We start from the raw sequence: 19,995 nt of genomic DNA, 5'->3' as shown, positions 1-19,995 counted from the left end.
GAGGTTGGAAAAACTCGGATTGTTTTCACTGGACCGACGGAGGTGGAGGGGCGACATGATAGAGGTTTACAAAGTTATGAGCAGCATGGACAGAGTGGATAGTCAGAAGCTTTTTCCCAGGGTGTAAGAGTCAGTTACTAGGGGACATAGGTTTAAGGTGCGAGGGGCAAAGTTTAGAGGGGATGTGCGAGGCAAGTTTTTTACACAGAGGGTGGTGAGTGCCTGGAACTTGCTGCCAGAGGAGGTGGTGGAAGCAGATATGATAGCCACGTTTAAGAGACATCTTGACAAATATATGAATAGGAAGGGAATAGAGGGATACGGGCCCTGGAAGTGCAGAAGGTGTTAGTTTAGGCAGGCATCAAGATCGGCGCAGGCTTGGAGGGCTGAATGGCCTGTTCCTGTGCTGTACTGGTCTTTGTTCTTTGATGGATAAGTTGTGAGCTTTAAAACTCAGTACATTGTTTTCAGCAGAGTTCAGGGTTGATAAGTGGGATAACACTGATATTCGAAAGCATGGCACCTTTTTTATTCATTCATGGGACGTGAGCATCAGTGGCAAGGCCAGCATTTATTTTCCATCCCTAATTACCCTTGAGAAGGTGGTGTTGATCCACCTTCTAAAACCGCTGCAGTCCATGTGGTGTGGTACACCCACTGTGCTGTTGGGGAGGAGGTTCCAGGATTTTGATCCAGTGAAGGAATGGCAATATAGTTCCAAGTCAGGTTGCTATGTGGCTTGGAGGGGAACTTGCAGATGGTGGTGTTCCCATGCGTCTGCTGCCCTTGTCCTTCTAGGTAATAGAGGTTGCAGATTTAGAAGGTGCTATCGATGGAGGCTTGGTGAGTTGCTGCAGTGCATCTTGTAGACACTGCTGCCACTGTGCTTTGGTGGTAAAGGGAGTGAATGTTTAAAGTGGTGGATGGCAGTCAAGCGAGCTGCTTTGTCCAGGATGATGACAAGTTTATTGAGTGTTGTTGGAGCTGCATTCATCCAGGCAAGTGGAGAGTATTCCATCACACTCCTGACTTGTGCCTTGTAGATGGTGAACAGATTATGGGGAGTCAGGAGGTGAGTTACTCATTACAGAATTCCCAGCCTCTAACCAGCTCTTGTAGCCACAGTATTTTTCTGGCTGCTCCAATTAAGTTTCTGGTCAATGGAAACTCCCAGGATGTTGAAGGCAGGTGATTCAGTGATGGTATTGCTGTTGAACATCAAGGGGAAATAGTTAGATTCTCTCTTGTTGGGAGATGGTCACTGTCTGGCACTTATGTGGCGTGAATGTTACTTCAACCCAAGCCTGAATGTTGTCCACATCTTGCTGCATATGGACATGGGCTGCTTCAGTATCTGAGGAGTTACAAATGGTACTGAATACTGTTCAATCATCAGCTAGCAACCCAAATTCTGACCTTATGATGGAGGGAAGGTTGTTCATGAAGTAGCTGAAGATAGTTGGGCCTAGGACACTGCCCTGAGGAACTCTTTGCAGCGATGTCCTGGGGCTGAGATGACTGGCCTCCAACAACCACAAGCATCTTCATTTGTGCTAGGTATGATTCCAACCAGTGTAGAGTTTTCCCCCTGATCCCCATTGACTTCAGTTTTGTTCGGGCTTCTTGATGCCATACTCGGTCATGCTGCCTTGATATCAAGGGCAGTCACTCGCACCTCACCTCTGGAATTCAGCTCTTTTGTCCATATTTGGACCAAGGCTAGAAAGAGGTCTGAAGCAGGGTGGTCCTGGCAGAACTCAAACTGAGCATTGATGAGAAGGTTATTGCTGAATAAATGCTGCTTGATAGCACTTTCAATGATACCTTTCATCACTTTGCTGAGGATTGACAGTAGATTGATGTGGTAATTGGCTGGATTAGATTTATCCTGCTTTTTATAGACAGGACATATCCGGGCGATTTTTCTCATTGTTGGGTAGATGCCATAGGAACATAAGAAATAAGAGGAGTAAACCATACAGCCTTTCAAGCCTGCTCTGCCCTTCAATAAGATCATAGCTGAACTGCTGCCTCAGTTCCATTTTTGTGCCCGCTCCCCATATCCCCTGATTCCCTGAGTGAGCAAAAATCTGTCTATCCCAGCCTTAAATATATTTGATGGAGCATCCACAACCCTCTGGAGTAGAGAATTCCAAAGATTCATAACCCTTTGACTGAAGAAAATTCTCCTCCTCTCAGTCCGAAATGATTGGCCCTTTACTCTGAAACTGTGCCCCCATGTTCTAGATTCCCCTGTTAGGGAAAAGAACCTCTCACTGTCTACCCTGTCAAGCCCCTTAAGAATCTTGAGTGTTTCAATGAGATCACCTCTCATTCTCCTAAACTCCAGAGAGTCCAGTACCAATTTACTCAGCCTCTCATCATAGGACAACACTCTCATCCCAGTAACCAATCTGGCAAACCTTCGCTGTACTGCCTCCATGACAACTATATCCTTCCTTCGATATGGAGACATAAAATACTCATGCATCATTTATCATATCAATAAAAGTAATAGTACATTAGTGACTAAGGTGAGGTCGGGGACATGGCTAGATTTGATCTAATAGCCATACAGAGACAAAGAAAGAGAAAGTGAGAGTTCACTCAGAGAGCGGGAATCAGCTAGAGCAGAGCGGGGCATAAAGAGCCCGAGAGACAGTGAACAAGAGAGGGAGAGGGAGAGAGTTCACTCGGAGAGCAGGAAACAGTGAGAGCAGAGCAGGGCATAAATAGCCTCAGAGAGAGCGAGGGAGAGAGGAACAGAAAGAGAGTTCACTCAGAGAGCTGAAAACAGCGACAGCAGACCGGGGCATAAAGAGCCCAGGAGAGAGAGAGTCCACCGGGAAACAGCGGGAGCAGAGTAGGGCATAAAGAGCCCGGGAGAGAGCAAGAAAAGAGCGAGAATTAATTCAGAGAGCAAGAAACAGCGAGAGCAGAGAGGGGCATAAAGAGCCGAGGAGAGACAGCGTTCACGGGAAACAGCGAGCGCAGAGCAGGGCATAAAGAGCCCAGGAGAGAGAGAGTTTACCAGGAAACAGTGAGAGCAGAGCAGAGCATAAAGAGCGCAGGAGAGAGAGAGTTAACCGAGAAACAGTGGGAGCAGAGTGGGGCTAGCTGCTGCTGCTGCCTGTCTGCCGGCATTCAGAAAGAAAAATTGAGGTGTGACATTAAAGAGAAGCAGGTAGGTGATTGGCTGGTGAGTATTTCCTGGTTATCTAACTAAGAAATAAACTGGTGTGTCTTAGCTTTTTAATTGTAAGGTTAATTACGACCAATAGGTTTATTACATATCAATAAGGTTTATCAGTATTAATAAGGTTTATTAATAGTAGTAAGGTTTATTAGTATTGGTAAAGGTTTATTAGCAGTAACAAGCCTATTAATTGATATCCTGTGCTATGTGGCAACTCCAGGATGCTTTTCGGGTCCTGGATGACCAGATGTGCAGGACGTGTCGTCAGTTGCTGCAGCTTGAGCTCTGGTTTTCGGCACTTGAGAAGCAGCTGGCATCACTGATGTGCATCCGCGAGGATGAGAGCTTCGTGGACAGCGCGTTTATAGATGTGGTCACCCCGCAGCTTAAGAGTATGCAGGCAGAGTGGGAATAGGTGACTGCCAGACATGTAAAAAGAAACAAGTGGCAGTGCAGGAGACACCTGACTGCGTCTCACTCTCCAACAGGTATTCAATTCTAAATATTGAGGAAGGTGTTGGTTTATCTGGCGAGTGCAGCCAGAGCCAAGGCCATGGCACCATAGATGGCTCAGCTGCAGGGGGGGGCACAAGGAAGACTGGAAGAGCCATAGTGATAGGAGATTCAATAGTCAGGGAACAGACAGGCGTTTCTGTGGCTGCAGACGTGAATCCAGGATGGTGTGTTGCCTCCCTGGTCCCATCATCAAGGATGTCACCGAGTGGCTGCAGAGCATCCTGAGTGGAGAGGGTGGACAGCTAGCAGTCGAGGTCCATGTTGGTACCAACGACATAGGCAGAAAGAGGGATGTCGTCCTGTAGAAAGAGTTTATTGAGCTAGGTAAGAAATAGCAAGTAGGAACTCAAAAGTAGTAACCTTCAGATTACTCCCAGTGCCACGCGCAAGTGAGTACTGGAATAGAAGAATAAGACAGATGAATGCGTGGCTGGAAAGTTGGTGCAGAAGGGAGTGCTTTAGATTCCTGGGACATTGGGACCGGCTTTGGGGGAGATGGGACCTGTACAGGCCGCAGAGAGTGCACCTGAACAGAGCCGGGAATGAGTTCCTGGCAAGACACTTTGCTAGTGTTGTTGGGCAGGATTTAAACTAGTATGGCAGGAGGATGGGGACCTGAGGGTAGACTCAGTTGGGGCTAAATCAGAAATTGAAATGGAAGGCAGAAAATTAATGGATGAGTCTGGAAGGCAGGGGAAACAAAGGTTAGAAAAGAAAAAGAGTTTGGCAGTGCTCAAGAGTATCCACTTCAATGCAAGGAGTATAGCAAATAAAGCAGATGAGCTGAGGGCACAGATAGACCTGTGGCAGTATGATATCATAGCTATTACAGAAACATGGCTGAAAGAGGGACAGAAATGGCTACTCAACATTCCTGGTTACAGGGTTTTTAGACGCAATAGGGAGGGGACAAGAAAGGAAGGGAAGAGGCAATCTTGGTCAAAGAAACAATTACAGCTGTGAGGAGGGATGATATGTTGGAAGGTTCATCAAATGAGACCATAAAGAATAAAAAAGGGCAATCACACTGCTGGGAATGTACTACAGACTCCCAAGCAGTCAGAGGGAGATAGAAGAGCAGATACGTAGGCAAATCTCTGAGAATTGCAAAAACAATAGGTCAGTAATAGTAGGGGATTTTAATTACCCCAATATTAACTGGGATGGTTTAGTGTGAAAGGAATTGAGGGAGCAGAATTCTTGAGGTGCATTCAGGAGAACCTTTTTGGTCAGTATATAGCACGTCCAACAAAAGAGGGCGCAGTCTCACTGAGTTTTCGAAAATGAAGATGGGCAGCTGGAAAAAGTGGCAGTGGGAGAGCATTTTGGTGGTGGTGATCATAATTCAGTCAGTTTTAACATAATTATGGAAAAGGACAAGGAAAGAACAGGAGTTAGAGTTCTCAATTGGGAAAAGGCCAATTTTACTAAGCTAAGGTGTGATTGAGCCAACCATCAAGAAGATTGCCTCCCTCAAATCTAAATCAGGGGACACAATCACTGACCAACACAAGCAAATGGACTGGAGGGTGGAACATTACCTAGAACTGTACTCCAGGGAGAATGTTGTCACTGAGACCACCCTCAATGCAGCCCAGTCTCTGCCAGTCATGGATGAGCTGGACGTACAGCCAACAAAATCGGAACTCAGTGATGCCATTGATTCTCTAGCCAGCGGAAAAGCCCCTGGGAAGGACGGCATTACCCCTGAAATCATCAAGAGTGCCAAGTCTGCTATACTTTCAGCACTGCACGAACTGCTTTGCCTTTGCTGGGACGAGGGTGCAGTACCACAGGACATGCGCGATGCCAATATCATCACCCTCTATAAGAACAAGGGTGACCGCGGTGACTGCAACAACTACCGTGGAATCTCCCTGCACAGCATAGTGGGGAAAGTCTTCGCTCGTGTTGCCTTAAACAGGCTCCAGAAGCTGGCTGAGCGTGTCTATCCTGAGGCAGAGTGTGGCTTTCAAGCAAAGAGATACACCATTGACATGCTGTTCTCCCTTCGCCAGCTACAGGAGAAATGCCGTGAACAACATATGCCCCTCTACATTGCTTTCATTGATCTCACCAAAGCCTTTGACCTCGTCAGCAGACGTGGTCCCTTCAGACTACCAGAAAAGATTGGATGCCCACCAAAGCTACTAAGTATCATCACCTCATTCCATGACAATATGAAAGGCACAATTCAGCATAGCGGCAACTCATCAGACCCCTTTCCAATCCTGAGTGGCGAGAAACAGGGCTGTGTTCTCACACCTACACTGTTTGGGATCTTCTTCTCCCTGCTGCTCTCACATGCATTCAAGTCTTCAGAAGAAGGAATTTTCCTCCACACAAGATCAGGTGGCAGGTTGTTCAACCTTGCCCGTCTAAAAGCGAAGACCAAAGTACGGAAAGTCCTCATCAGGGAACTCCTCTTTGCTGACGATGCTGCATTAACATCTCACACTGAAGAGTGTCTGCAGAGACTCATCGACAGGTTTGCAGCTGCCTGCAATGAATTTGGCCTAACAATCAGCCTCAAGAAAATGAACATCATGGGACAGGACGTCAGAAATGCCCCATCCATTAATATCGGCGACCACACTCTGGAAGTGGTTCAAGAGTTCACCTACCTAGGCTCAACTATCACCAGTAACCTGCCTCTCGATGCAGAATTAAACAAGCGTATGGGAAAGGCTTCCTCTGCTATGTTCAAACTGGCCAAGAGAGTGTGGGAAAATGGCGCACTGACACAGAACACAAAAGTCCAAGTGTATCAAGCCTGTGTCCTCAGTACCTTACTCTATGGCAGCGAGGCCTGGACAACGTACGTCAGCCAAGAGCGACGTCTCAATTCATTCCATCTACGTTGCCTCCGGAGAATCCTTGGCATCAGGTGGCAGGACCGTATCTCCAACACAGAAGTCCTCGAAGCGGCCAACATCCCCAGCATATACACCCTACTAAGCCAGCGGCACCTGAGATGGCTTGGCCATGTGAGCCGCATGGAAGATGGCAGGATCCCCAAGGACACATTGTACAGCGAACTCGTCACTGGTACCAGACCCCCCAGCCGTCCATGTCTCCGCTTTAAAGACATCTGCAAACGCGACATGAAGTCCTGTGACATTGATCACAAGTCGTGGGAGTCTGTTGCCAGCGATCGCCAGAGCTGGCGGGCAACCATAAAGGCGGGGCTAAAGCGTGGCGAGTCGAAGAGACTGAGCAGTTGGCAGGAAAAAAGACAGAAGCGCAAGGAGAGAGCCAACTGTGTAACAACTCCAACAACCAATTTTATCTGCAGCACCTGTGGAAGAGTCTGTCACTCTAGAATTGGCCTTTATAGCCACTCCAGGCGCTGCTTCACAAACCACTGACCACCTCCAGGCGCTTACCCATTGTCTCTCGAGACAAGGAGGCCAAAGAAAGAAGAAGGACTGGAAACAGTTACTTGAAGGTAAATCAGTGTCAGAACAGTGGGAGGCATTCAAAGGGGAAATTCAAGACGTTCAGAGTAAACATGTTCCCAAAAAGAAAGAGGGTGAGAATCTAGAACCCCATGGATGTCAAGGAGTCCACAGGGTAAGATAAGGCAGAAAAGGAAAGCTTAAGTCCCACACCGAGAACTCAATACTACAGAAAGCTGAGAGAAATATAGAAAGTGGATGGGTGAAATCAAAAAGGAAATTCGGAAAATTAAGCCAGGGCGTGAAAGAATAATGGCAAGCAAAATCAAGGTGAACACAAAGATGTTTGATCAATACATTAAGAGTAAGAGGATAGCTAAGGTAAGAGAAGGGCCCATAAAAGACCAAAAATGTAACCTACGTATAGGGGAGGAAGATATTGGTATAGTTCTTAATGAATATTTTGCGTCTGTCTTCACAAAAGTCAAGGGGGGGTGCGTGCAATGCAGATATTGCAGTTAAGGAAGAGGGGTGTGAAGTATTGGATATGATAAACATAAGGAGAAAGGAAGTATTAATGGGATTAGCATCCTTGAAAGGTAATAAATCACCACAGCCAGATGAAATGTACACCAGGCTGTTAAAAGAAGCAAGAGAGGAAATAGCGGAAGGTCTGACCATCACTTTCCAGTCCTCACTGGATACAGGTGTGGTGGCAGAGGATTGGAGAACTGCAAACATTGTACCTCTGTTAAAAAAGGGAGTGAGGGCTAGACTGAATAATTACAGGCCAGTCAGTCTAACCTCACTAGTGGGCAAATTATTGGAATCAATTCTAAGGGACAGGATAAATTGTCACTTAGAAGGGCACAGATTAATCAAGATAGTCAGCATGGATTTGTTAAGGGAAGATCTTGTTTGACCAGCTCGATCAAATTTTTTGAAGACGTAACAAGGAAGATTGATGAGGGCAGTGCAGTTGATGTAGTCTACGTGGATTTTAGCAAGGGCTAGAAGGCTAGGAACAGACGACTCCCTTGAGGAATATAAAGACAGTCGGAAGGAACTTAAGCAAGGAGAAAGGAGGGCTAAAAGGGGTCATGAAAAATCATTGGCAAACAGGATTAAGGAAAATCCCAAGGCTTTTTATACGTATATAAAGAGCAAGGGGTAACTAGGGAAAGGGTTGGCCGACTCAAGGACAGAGAAGGGAATCTATGTGTGGAGCCAGAGGAAATGGGCGAGGTACTAAATGAGTACTTTGCAGCAGTATTCACCAAATAGAAGGACTTGGTGGATGATGAGCCGAGGGAAGGGAGTGTAGATAGTCTCAGTCATCTCATTATCAAAAAGGAGGAGGTGTTGGGTGTCTTGCAAAGCATTAAGGTAGATAAGTCCCCAGGGCCTGATGGGATCTACCCCAGAATACTGAGGGAGGCAGGGGAAGAAATTGCTGGGGCCTTGACAGAAATCTTTGCATCCTCATGGGCTAGGTGAGGTCCCAGAAGACTGGAGAATAGCCAATGTTGTTCCTTTGTTTAAGAAGGGTAGAAAGGATAATCCAAGAAATTATAGGCCGGTGAGCCTTACGTTAGTGGTAGGGAAATTATTAGAGAGCATTCTTCGGGACAGGATTTACTCCCATTTGGAAACAAACGAACTTATTAACGAGAGGCAGCATGGTTTTGTGAAGGGGAGGTCGTGTCTCACTAATTTGATTTGAGCTTTTAGAGGAAGTGACGAAGATGATTGATGAAGGAAGGGCAGTGGATGTTATCTATATGGACTTCAGTAAAGCCTTTGACAAGGTCCCTCATGGCAGACTGGTACAAAAGGTGAAGTCCCACTTGATCAGAGGTGAGCTGGCAAGATGGATACAGAACTGGCTCAGTCATAGAAGACAGAGGGTAGCAGTGGAAGGGTGCTTTTCTGAATGGAGGGATGTGACTAATGGTGTTCCGCTGGGATCAGTGCTGTTTGTAGTATATATAAATGATTTGGAGGAAAATGTAGCTGGTCTGATTAGTATGTTTGCGGACGACACAAAGTTTGGAGGAGTTGCGGATAGTGATGAGGATTGTCAGAGGATACAGCAGGATATAGATCAGTTGGAGACTTGGGCAGAGAAATGGCAGATGGAGTTTAATCTGGACAAATGTGAGGTAATGCATTTTGGAAGGTCTAATGCAGGTGGGAAGTATACAGTAAATGGCAGAACCATTAGGAGTATTGACAGGCAGAGAGATCTGGGCGTACAGGTCCACAGGTCACTGAAAGTGGCAACGCAGGTGGAGAAGGTAGTCACGAAGGCATACGGCATGCTTGCCTTCATTGGTCGGGGCAGAGAGTATAAAAATTGGCAAGTCATGCTGCAGCTGTACAGAACTTTAGTTAGGCCACACTTCGAATATTGCGTGCAATTCTGGTCGCACACTACCAGAAGGCCGTGGAGGCTTTGGAGAGGGTACAGAAGAGGTTTACCAGGATGTTGCCTGGTCTGGAGGGCATTAGCTATGAGGAGCGGTTGGAAAAACTCGGATTGTTTTCACTGGAATGACAGAGGTGGAGGGGCGACATGATAGAGGTTTACAAAGTTATGAGCGGCATGGACAGAGTGGATAGTCAGAAGCTTTTTCCCAGGGTGGAAGAGTCAGTTACTAGGGGACATAGGTTTAAGGTGCGAGGGGCAAAGTTTAGAGGAGATGTGCGAGGCAAGTTCTTTACACAGAGGTGATGAGTGCCTGGAACTTGCTGCCGGGGGAGGTGGTGGAAGCAGGTACGATAGCAACGTTTAAGAGGCATCTTGACAAATACATGAATAGGATGGGAATAGAGGGATACGGTCCCGAAGTGCAGAAGGTGTTAGTTTAGACAGGCATCAAGATCGGCGCAGGCTTGGAGTGCCGAATGGCCTGTTCCTCTGCTGTACTGTTCTTTGGACAAAGTCCCACATGGCAGACTGTTTAGAAAAATAAAAACCCATGGGATCCAGGGAAATGTAGCAAGGTGGATACAAAATTGGCTCAGTGGCAAGAAACAAAGGGTAATTGTTGACAGGTGTTTTTGCGACTGGAGGGCTATTTCCAGTGGCGTTCCGCAGGGCACAGTACTGGGTCCCCTGCTTTTTGTGGTATTATATCAATAATTTGGATGTAAATGTAGGGGGCATGGTCAAGAGGTTTTCAGACGACACAAAGATTGGCCATGTGGTAGATCGCAATGAGGATAACTGAAGGCTGCAGTAAACATAGAAACACAGAAAATAGGAGCAGAAGTAGGCCATTCAGCCCTTCGAGCCTGTTCTGCCATTCATTATGATCTTGGCTGCTCATCCAACTCAGTAACCTGTTCCCACTTTCGCCCCATACCCTTTGATCCCTTTAGACTCAAGATCTATATCTAACTCCTTCTTGAAAACATACAATGTTTTGGCCTCAACTGCTTTCTGTGGTAGCGAATTCCACAGTTTCACCACTCTCTGGGTGAAGAAATTTCTCCTCATCTCAGCCCTGAAAGGTTTACCCCGTATTCTTAGACTATGACCCCTGGTTCTGGACTCTCCACCATCAGGAACATCCTTCCTGCATCTGCCCTGTCAAGTCCTGTTAGAATTTTATAGGTTTCTATGAGATCCCCCCTCACTCTTCTGAACTCCAGCGAATGTAATCCTAACCAACTCAATCTCTCCTCGTACATCAGTCCCGCCATCCCAGAAATCAGTCTGGTAAACCTTTGCTGCACTCCCTCTATAGCAAGAACATCCTTCCTCAGATAAGGAGACCAAAACTGCACACAATATTCCAGGGGTGGCCTCACCGAGGCCCTGTACAATTGCAGCAAGACAACCCTGCTCCTATACTCGAATCCTCTCGCTATGAAGGCCAACATACCATTTGCCTTTTTTACTATCTGTTGGACCTGCATGCTTACCTTCAGCGACTGGTGTACGAGAACACCCAGGTCTCGCTGAATATTCCTCTCTCAGTTTATAGTCATTCAGATAATAATCTGCCAAAGTGGATAACCTCACATTTATCCACATTATACTGCATCTTCTTCTTTGGCCTCCTTGTCTCGAGAGACAATGGGTATGTGCCTGGAGGTGGTCAGTGGTGTGTGGAGCAGTACCTGGAGTGGCTATAAAGGCCAATTCTAGAGTGACAGACTCTTCCACAGGTGCTGCAGAAAAATTTGTTTGTCGGGGCTGTTACACAGTTGGCTCTCTCCTTGCGCCTCTGTCTTTTTTCCTGCCAACTGCTAAGTCTCTTCGACTCGCCACACTTTAGCCCCGTCTTTATGGCTGTCCGCCAGCTCTGGCGAACGCTGGCAACTGACTCCCACGACTTGTGATCAATGTCACAGGACTTCATGTCGCGTTTGCAGAAGTCTTTAAAGCGGAGACATGGACGGCTGGTGGGTCTGACACCAGTGGCGAGCTCGCTGTATAATGTGTCTTTGGGGATCCTGCCATCTTCCATGCGGCTCACATGGCCAAGCCATCTCAAGCGCCGCTGACTCAGTAGTGTATATAAGCTGGGGATGTTGGCCGCCTCGAGGACTTCTGTGTTGGAGATACGGTCCTGCCACCTGATGCCAAGTATTCTCCGGAGGCAGCGAAGAGGGGAGATCGGATTGAAATGTTCAAAATTGTGAGGGGCCTGGATAGAGTGGATGTGAAGGGCATATTTACATTAGCAGAGACATCAGTGACTAGGGGGCACAGATTTAAAGTGATTGGTAGAAAGATTCAAGGTGAGATGAGGAAAACTTTTTTCACCCAGAGGGTGGGGGTCTGGAACTCACTGCCTGAAAGGGTAGTTGAGGCAGAAACCCTCATCTCATTTAAAAGGTGCCTGGATGTGTACCTGAAGTGCTGTAACCTGCAGGGCTACTGACCAAATGCTGGAAAATGGGATTAGACTGGGTGGCTCGGCGCAGACATGATGGGCCAAGGATAGAAAACGTTCAGATAAGATAGAGAAGGAACAAAGGGATGTGGGGTCACAATATTGATTAGGGAAGACGTTGTGTTGCGGAAAGAGCAACGGATGGCAGCAAATGGCCACGGATAGAGTTGAACAGTCCCTAGGGAGCTGTCTGCCCAGGAGCCACCATGGTTAGAAAGGGAGGATGTCCTTGAGGGGGTTAGGACAGAATTCATTTGGTTAGAATTGAGCAGCAAAACAAAAGTATGTTCACGCGACGGAGTGTATCTTATAAGGCTCCAAATAGTGAGAGAAAGGGATAAAGGAGCAAATCTGCAGGGAAATCAGAGAGATGTGCAACAACCACAGAGTGGTGATATTGGGGGACTTTACTTTTAGATTAAAGGGAAAGGAGGGGGAGGAATTCTGAAATGTATTCAGGAGAACTTCCTTAATCAGTATGTCCTCGGCCCAAATAGAAAGGAGGCATTGCTGGATCTGGTGCTGGGAAATGAGGAGCTAAGTGGACCAAGTGACTCTGGGGGAGCTTGGTTAACAGTGATCATCATATCAGAAGGTTTAGACTTGTAACGCAGAAAAGCAAGAAACGATATATGGTAGAACATCTAGATTGGAAGAAGACTAATTTCAATGCGATGAGAAGGGATCTAGTCAGGATGAAATGGAACCAAAGACTGACAGGAAAAACTGCAATGGAACAATGGGTTACTTTTAAGGAAGAGATGCTTTAGGTACAGGCTCGGTGCATTATATCATAGGCAAAAGTTAAGGAACCAAAAACAGGGATCCTTGGTTGACAAGGGAGATGGAGAATATGATGAAACAAAAAAATAGGATATATGCTGCATACCAAGTGAATTATTCAAGTGAGAACCAGGCCAAATAAATAGGTTGAGAGGAGCGGTGAAGAGGAAAATAAGACTGACAAAGAGTGAATATGAGAATAGAATGGCAGTCAACATGAAAGGGAACCCAAAAATCTTCTACTGACATGTATACTGTAAACGGGTAGTAAGTGGAATGGGGCCTATGAGGGACAAAGAGGGTGATATATGCTTCGAGGTGCAAGGCAAAGCTAGAATACATAATGAGTACTTTGTATACGTGTTTACTAAGGAAGAGGAGTCTGACAAAATATCAGTAGAAGCGGACAGAATAGAAGCAATGGATAGGGTAAAAATTGAGAGTGAGAAGGTAGTAGAAAGGCTGGCTATGCTTAGAGTAGGTAACTCACCTGGTGCAGCTGGTTTGCATCCAAGGTTGCCAAAGGAAGTGGGGTCGGAGATGGCGGAAGGGCTTGGCAAAAACATCCAATCTTCCCTAGATATGGGGAGGTGCCAGAGGATTGGAGAGTGGCAAATGTAACACCCTTATTCATAAGAAAGGATGTAAGAACAACTGCAGGCAAGTTAGTTTAACATCAGTGATGAGTAAGATTTTAGAAACAATAATCAGGGAAAAAAATCAATAGGCACCTTAGGGAGGTTTCAGCGAATTAAGGATAGCCAACATGGATTTGTAAAAGGCAAATCATGCATGACTAATTTAATTGAATTTTTTGATGATGTAACAGAGAAGGTTGATGAAGGGAATGTGGTGGATGCTATCTATGTGGAATTTAAGACAGTGTTTGTTAAAGTACCGTATAAAAGGCTGGTTAACAAAATTAAGGCTCACGGAATAGGAGGGTCAGTGTCCAATTGGATAAAAAATTGGCTTAAGGACAGAAAATAGCAAGTCACGGTAAATGTTTGTTTTTCAGACTGGAGAATGGTAGACAGTGGTGTTCCCCAAGGGTCAGTGCTGGGACCACTGCTTCTTTTGCTATATATAAATGACTTGGATTTTGGAATACAGAGCAGAATCTCAAAATTTGTCGATGATACCAAACTTAGAAGTGTGGAAAACAGTGAGGATGATACGAACTGCCTGCAACATGACATAGATAGGCTAACAGAATGCGCAGGTAATTGGGAGATGGAATTTAATATTGACAAGTGTGAGGTGATGCATTTTGGCAGAAGGAATAGGGTGAAGCAGTGTACACTTAATGATGCAGTTCTAAAGAGTGTGCAGGAACAGAGGGACCTGGGGGTGTATGTGCATCAATCTCTGAAGGTGGCAGGACATATTGAGAGAGTGGTTATTAAAGCATATGGAATTTTGGGCTTCATTAATAGAGGCACTGAGTACAAAAGTAGGGAAGTTATGCAGAACCTTTATAAGCTCTGATTAGGCCCCACACTTTAAGAAGTTCTGGTCACCACACTTTAAGAAGGATATTGAGGGTCCTTGAGAGGGTGCAGAGGAGATTTACAAGAATGGTTCCAGGGATGGAGGATTTTAGAACAAGGTTAGGTTGGAAAAGCTGGGGTTGTTCTCCTTGGAGCAAAGGGGATTGAGGGGAGATTTGATAGAGGTATACAAGATTATGACAGGCTTAGATAAGTTAGACAAGGAAAACTGTTCCCATTAAACTGATGGTACAAGGACTGGGAGACACAGATTGATGGTTTTGGGCAAGAGATGCAAGGAAATAAGAGAAAGAACTTTTTGTTATGCAGTCGGTGGAAGCAGAAACAATCAATAACTTCAAAAGGAAACAGGATGGACACTTGAAGGAGATAAACTTGCAGAGTTACAGGGATCGAGCGGGGTAGTGAGTCTGACCTGATTGCTCCACGGGGAGCCGGCATGGATTGATGAGCTGAATGGCCTCCTTTTGTGCCATAAATGACTCTATGACCTTTTCATCAGGTTAAGTAGGGCAAGAGGATTGGGAAAAAACTTTTGCTTACTTACTACAAATCCTTTGTTAGGGGATTGTCTTCACTCAGATTTGATTTTGAATTTAAATGATAGCATTTGTAAAAGTATGCAAATTGCCAGGATAAAAGGCTACATTGGTTCTAATGTTTTTAACCAATGCTAACTTATAATTCTGCAGTGTATATACAAAGATATTTTACATGCCTTAAATGCACAGAAAGAATTTTAGAATTACATAGTTGACGGAAAGCGCCTAAAATAAACTACAGCCACCATCATTTAGGGTCACTCATCCTAATTTCTTATATTTACTTCTTATATCTCAGTCAGCAATCATTTTAATACAGTATCACTCTTTTATAAAACTGGGCCAATTTTGTAAGAGTTCATTGAAGTGAACATAGAAGTGCTATTCATCTGTATAGTCAGATCCAGAGATTTACATTACCTGTCAAGATCCAAAAAATATCCCTTTAGTTTTCTTCAGAAAGAATCATATCACCTTGATCCACACTTTCAAGAGCCCTGGAAAATTTTGAATATAGATTTAGTCTTTTTTCAGATTCCAACTGTAATCTTGCACACATAATTTCTCTTTTTTTTTCATTTTAGGAACATGGGAGCTGGAGTAGGCCATTTGGCTATTTGAGCCTGCTGCACTATTCAAGAAGATCAGGGCTGATCTTCTACCTCAATGCCACCTTCCCGACCTATCCCCAAATCCACTAATTCGCTTAGTACCCAAAAAACTATCGACCTCTATCTTGATTATACTCACTGACCGAGCTTCCACAGCTCTCTGGCGGAGAGAATTCCAAAGACTCACAACTCTCTGAGTGAAGAAATTTCTCATCTCAGTCCTAAATAGCCGATCACTTATCCTGAGACTGTGACCCCTTCCCTAAAGGGCACTAGCGAACCAGATGGATTTTTACAACAAACGACAATGGTTTCATGGTCACTATTAGACTAGCTTTTAATTACATATTTCTTAATTGAATTCAAATTTCACCATCTGCTGTGGTGGGATTCAAACCCATGCCCCTAGAGCATTAGTCTTGGTCTCTGGATTACTAGTCCAGTGACTAGTGTTGATTCTGCTTAATCATATTATGATTTTCTAAGTGCCCTGTTACCACGTCCTTAATAATAAATTCTAGCATTTTGCCACTACTGATGTTGAACTAACTGGCCTGTAGTTTCCTATTTTCTCTCTTCCTCCTTTCTTAAATAACAGGGTTATGTTTGTTACCTTCCAATCCTTGGGAACTGTTCTAGAATCTAAGGAAGTTTGGAAGATCAAAACCAATGCACCCACTATCTCTGCAGCTGTCTCTTTTAAAACCGTAGGATGCAGGTCCACTTAGAGTTACAGAGTCACTTACAGCACAGAAAGAGGCCATTCGGCCCGTCGAGCCCATGCCAGCTCTCTGCAGAGCAATCCAGTCAGTGCCACTTCCCCGCTCGATCTCCATAGCCCTGCAAGTTTATTTCCTTCAAGTGCCCATCCAATTTCCTTTTGAAATCAATTCATTGTTTCCACTCCCGCCACCCTCGTGGGCAGCGAGTTCCAGGTCATTACCACTCGCTGCGTGAAAAAGTTCTTCCTCATATTCCCCCGCATCTCTTGTCCAGAACCTTCAATCTGTGTCACCTAGTCCTTGTACTATCAGTTAATGGGAACTTAGTCCCATTAATTTCTCTAATATTATTTATTTACTTATACTGATTTATTTAAGTTCCTCATTCTCATTAGACCCTTGGTTCCCCATTATTTCCAGAATTTGAGTATTGCTGAAAATACAGACATTTTGTCGAAGCTTTTTGTCTTGCACTCATCAGGACAACTCGCAAGAATACCAATGTAAGGGAAACAACAAATTTATACTGTATGAGAAGAGAGTGCTGATTGGTTGGTAAGTGGACTCTGATTGTTAGAGGTGTTGCCATGGAGAACGCACCAGTTTATGGTGACTGACAGTTAACTGCCAAACTTTGTTCGAATTTAAACAAGGCAGATTGACTCTGATTGGTCAAGGCATTGCCCTGAGGAATGAACCAGCGAGTGGCTGTCATTTGACCGAGTATGGCATCAAGGAGCCCTAGCAAAACTGAGGTCAATGGGAATCAGGGGGAAAACCCTCCGCTGGCTGGAGTCATACCTAGCGCAAAGGAAGATGGTTGTGGTTGTTGGAGGTCAATCATCTGAGCTCCAGGACATCACTGCAGGAGTTCCTCAGGGTAGTGTCCTAGGCCCAACCATCTTCAGCTGCTTCATCAATGACCTTCCTTCAATCATAAGGTCAGAAGTGGGGATGTTCGCTGATGATTGCACAATGTTCAGCACCATTCGTGACTCCTCAGATACTGAAGCAGTCCGTGTAAAAATGCAGCAAGACCTGGACAATATCCAGGCTTGGGCTGATAAGAGGCAAGTAACATTCGCGCCACACAAGTGGCAGGCAATGACCATCTCCAACAAGAGAGAATCTAACCATCTCCCCATGACATTCAACGGTATTACCATCGCTGAATCCCCCACTATCAACATCCTGGAGGTTATCATTGACCAGAAACTGAACTGGAGTAGCCATATAAATACTGTGGCTACAAGAGCAGGTCAGAGGCTAGGAATCCTGAGGCGAGTAACTCACCTCCTGACTCCCCAAAGCCTGTCCAACATCTACAAGGCACAAGTCAGGAGTGTGATGGAATACTCTCCACTTGCCTGGATGGGTGCAGCTCCAACAACACTCAAGAAGCTTGACACCATCCAGGACAAAGCAGCCCGCTTGATTGGCACCCCATCAACAAACATTCACTCCCTCCACCACCGACGCACAGTGGCAGCAGTGTGTACCATCTACAAGATGCACTGCAGCAATGCACCACGGCTCCTTAGACAGCACCTTCCAAACCCACGACCTCTACCAACTAGAAGGACAAGGGCAGCAAATACATGGGAACACCGCCACCTGCAAGTTCCCCTCCAAGTCACACACCATCCTGATTTGGAACTATATCGCCATTCCTTCACTGTCACTGGGTCAAAATCCTGGAACCCCCTTCCTAGCAGGACTGTGGGTATACCTACCCCAAATAGACTGCAGCGGTTCAAGAAGGCAGCTCACCACCACCTTCTCAAGGGCAATTAGGGATGGGCAATAAATGCTGGCCTGGCCAGTGACGCCCACATCCATGAATGAATAAAAAAAAACTTATTTTGTTTAGCTGAAATAGACGCAATGTGTGTACATGTTCTTTCTGTCTGCAAAGAACAGGGCCCCGTGTATTAATATATGCAGCTTCCAGTATGCACAAATGCACACACTGTGAGCTCTACTGACAAACTTAAGTTGGTTGTCAGCGTAATTCTTAGCACACTTAGGATTATTTAGAAAATGGTGTCTAATCGCAGAATCACATCTAATGCTGGACACTGTGTTTTGAGTTTTGCAAACAAGGGCTGGTTAGGTACGGCCTGTACCTTGCCCATTGCGAACAGCAGAAGGGACACGTTGTTTGATACGATCCGCCAGTCTTTGAGACGTACGGCCTATATGCCTAGCATCACACTGGCATTGAAATTCATATATCACATTACTCATTTGTGTGATAGGCAGAATATCTTTTTGGCTTGATGGCAGCATCCTGTTCGTGACGAACACCACACTACTGCATAGTAGCAGCGTGAAACAGCTAGCTCCATTCATAAGTTTGTGCGAAATACAGCGAGAAAGGATCTGATCAGGGTAGCCATCGTCACGCAGGATTTCCAGAATGTTTTTGTGTCTTCTACCATGGAGACAGATACATAGTATTTTTTCAATGTCTCTGCCATTTCCATCTTACCCATTATAATTTCATCTGTCTTTGCCTTTAATGGGCCCACATTTACTTTACTAATCTCTTCCTATTTACGTATTTCATTAATCTCAGTTTTAAAAACTGGCAATTGATCAAGCATCAATTGCCAGTTATGGAAGAGAGTTCCAAACTTTATGTATATAAGTGCTTCCTAATTTCACTCCTGAAGCATCTGGCTGTAATCTATGCTCCCTAGTCCTAGACTCCACAACCAGTGGAAATAGTTTCTATCTTCCCTATCCTTCCCCTTAATATCTTGAAAACTTTGTTCAAATCACCTTCTAAATTCCAGGAATACAATCTTCGTTTGTGTAACCTCTCCACATAATTTAATCCTTGGAGTCCAGGTCTGATTCTAGTTAATCTCCATCGGAACAGGAGTAGGCCATTTAGCCCCTCAAGCCTGTTCTGCCATTCAATGAGATCTCTAATCTCTGACCTAACTCCATATACCCGCATTTGCCCCATATCACCTTATACCTTTGGTTAACAAAAAATAATCAATCTCAATTTTAAAATTAACAATTGATCTAGCATCAATTGACATTTGCATGTAGCCGTTTCCTAATTTCACTCCTGAAAGGGCTGTCCCTAATTTTTAGACTTTGCCCCCTAGACCTTAACTCCCCAACCAGTAGAATTCAGCTAGTTACATTACATTGAACTTACAGGACAGAAACAGACCATTTGGCCCAACTGGTCTTTGCCAGTGTTTATGCACCATACGAACCTCCTCCCACACTCCTTCATCGCATCCTATCAACATTTCCTTCTATTCCTTCCTCCCTCATTTGTTTATCCAGCTTCCCCTTAAATGCATTTATGCTATTGGGGCGGCGCAGTGGTTAGCACCGCAGCCTCACAGCTCCAGGGACCAAGGTTCAATTCTGGGTATTGCCTGTGCGGAGTTTGCAAGTTCTCCCTATGACCGTGTGAGTTTTCGCCGGGTGCTCCGGTTTCCTCCCACAGCTGAAGACTTGCAGGTGATAGGTAAATTGGCCGTTGTAAATTGCCCCTAGTGTAGGTAGGTAGTAGGGAATATGGGATTACTGTAGGGTTAGTACAAATGGGTGGTTGTTGGTCAGCAAAGACTCAGTGGGCCGAAGGGCCTGTTTCAGTGCTGTATCTCTAAATAAATAAATATTCACCTCAACTGCTCCCTGTGGTAGCATGTTCACCACTCTCTGGGTAAAGACATTTTTCCATGTTTCCAGTACTTTAGCAGTGCTGGAATGGTTACTAGCAATTTTTCAAAGGAGGAAAGTCATGGGGAAGCTAATACCAGTGCTTATTTGCCTTTAAT

General features: G+C 45.2%; 1 protein-coding gene across 3 annotated transcripts in view; it reads right to left on the bottom strand.

The window, feature by feature from the left end:
• Nucleotides 1-19,995, bottom strand: part of LOC137369728 (mucin-2-like) — a 138,588-nt gene that overhangs the window by 84,897 nt on the left and 33,696 nt on the right. For 2 of the 3 annotated variants that reach the window (XM_068031093.1, XM_068031095.1), the window contains exon 2: nt 15,274-15,350. The exons of the other annotated variant lie outside the window; for it this stretch is intronic. The gene's annotated coding sequence lies outside the window, so the exon portion shown is untranslated. The remainder of the gene's footprint in view (nt 1-15,273; nt 15,351-19,995) is intronic. 3 annotated transcript variants of the gene reach the window in all.

Source organism: Heterodontus francisci, chromosome 5, assembly GCF_036365525.1.
Source record: "Heterodontus francisci isolate sHetFra1 chromosome 5, sHetFra1.hap1, whole genome shotgun sequence".
NCBI lineage: Eukaryota > Metazoa > Chordata > Chondrichthyes > Heterodontiformes > Heterodontidae > Heterodontus > Heterodontus francisci.
The sequence above is the reverse complement of the archived record's forward strand: the minus strand, read 5'-3'. Positions and strand labels throughout refer to the sequence as shown.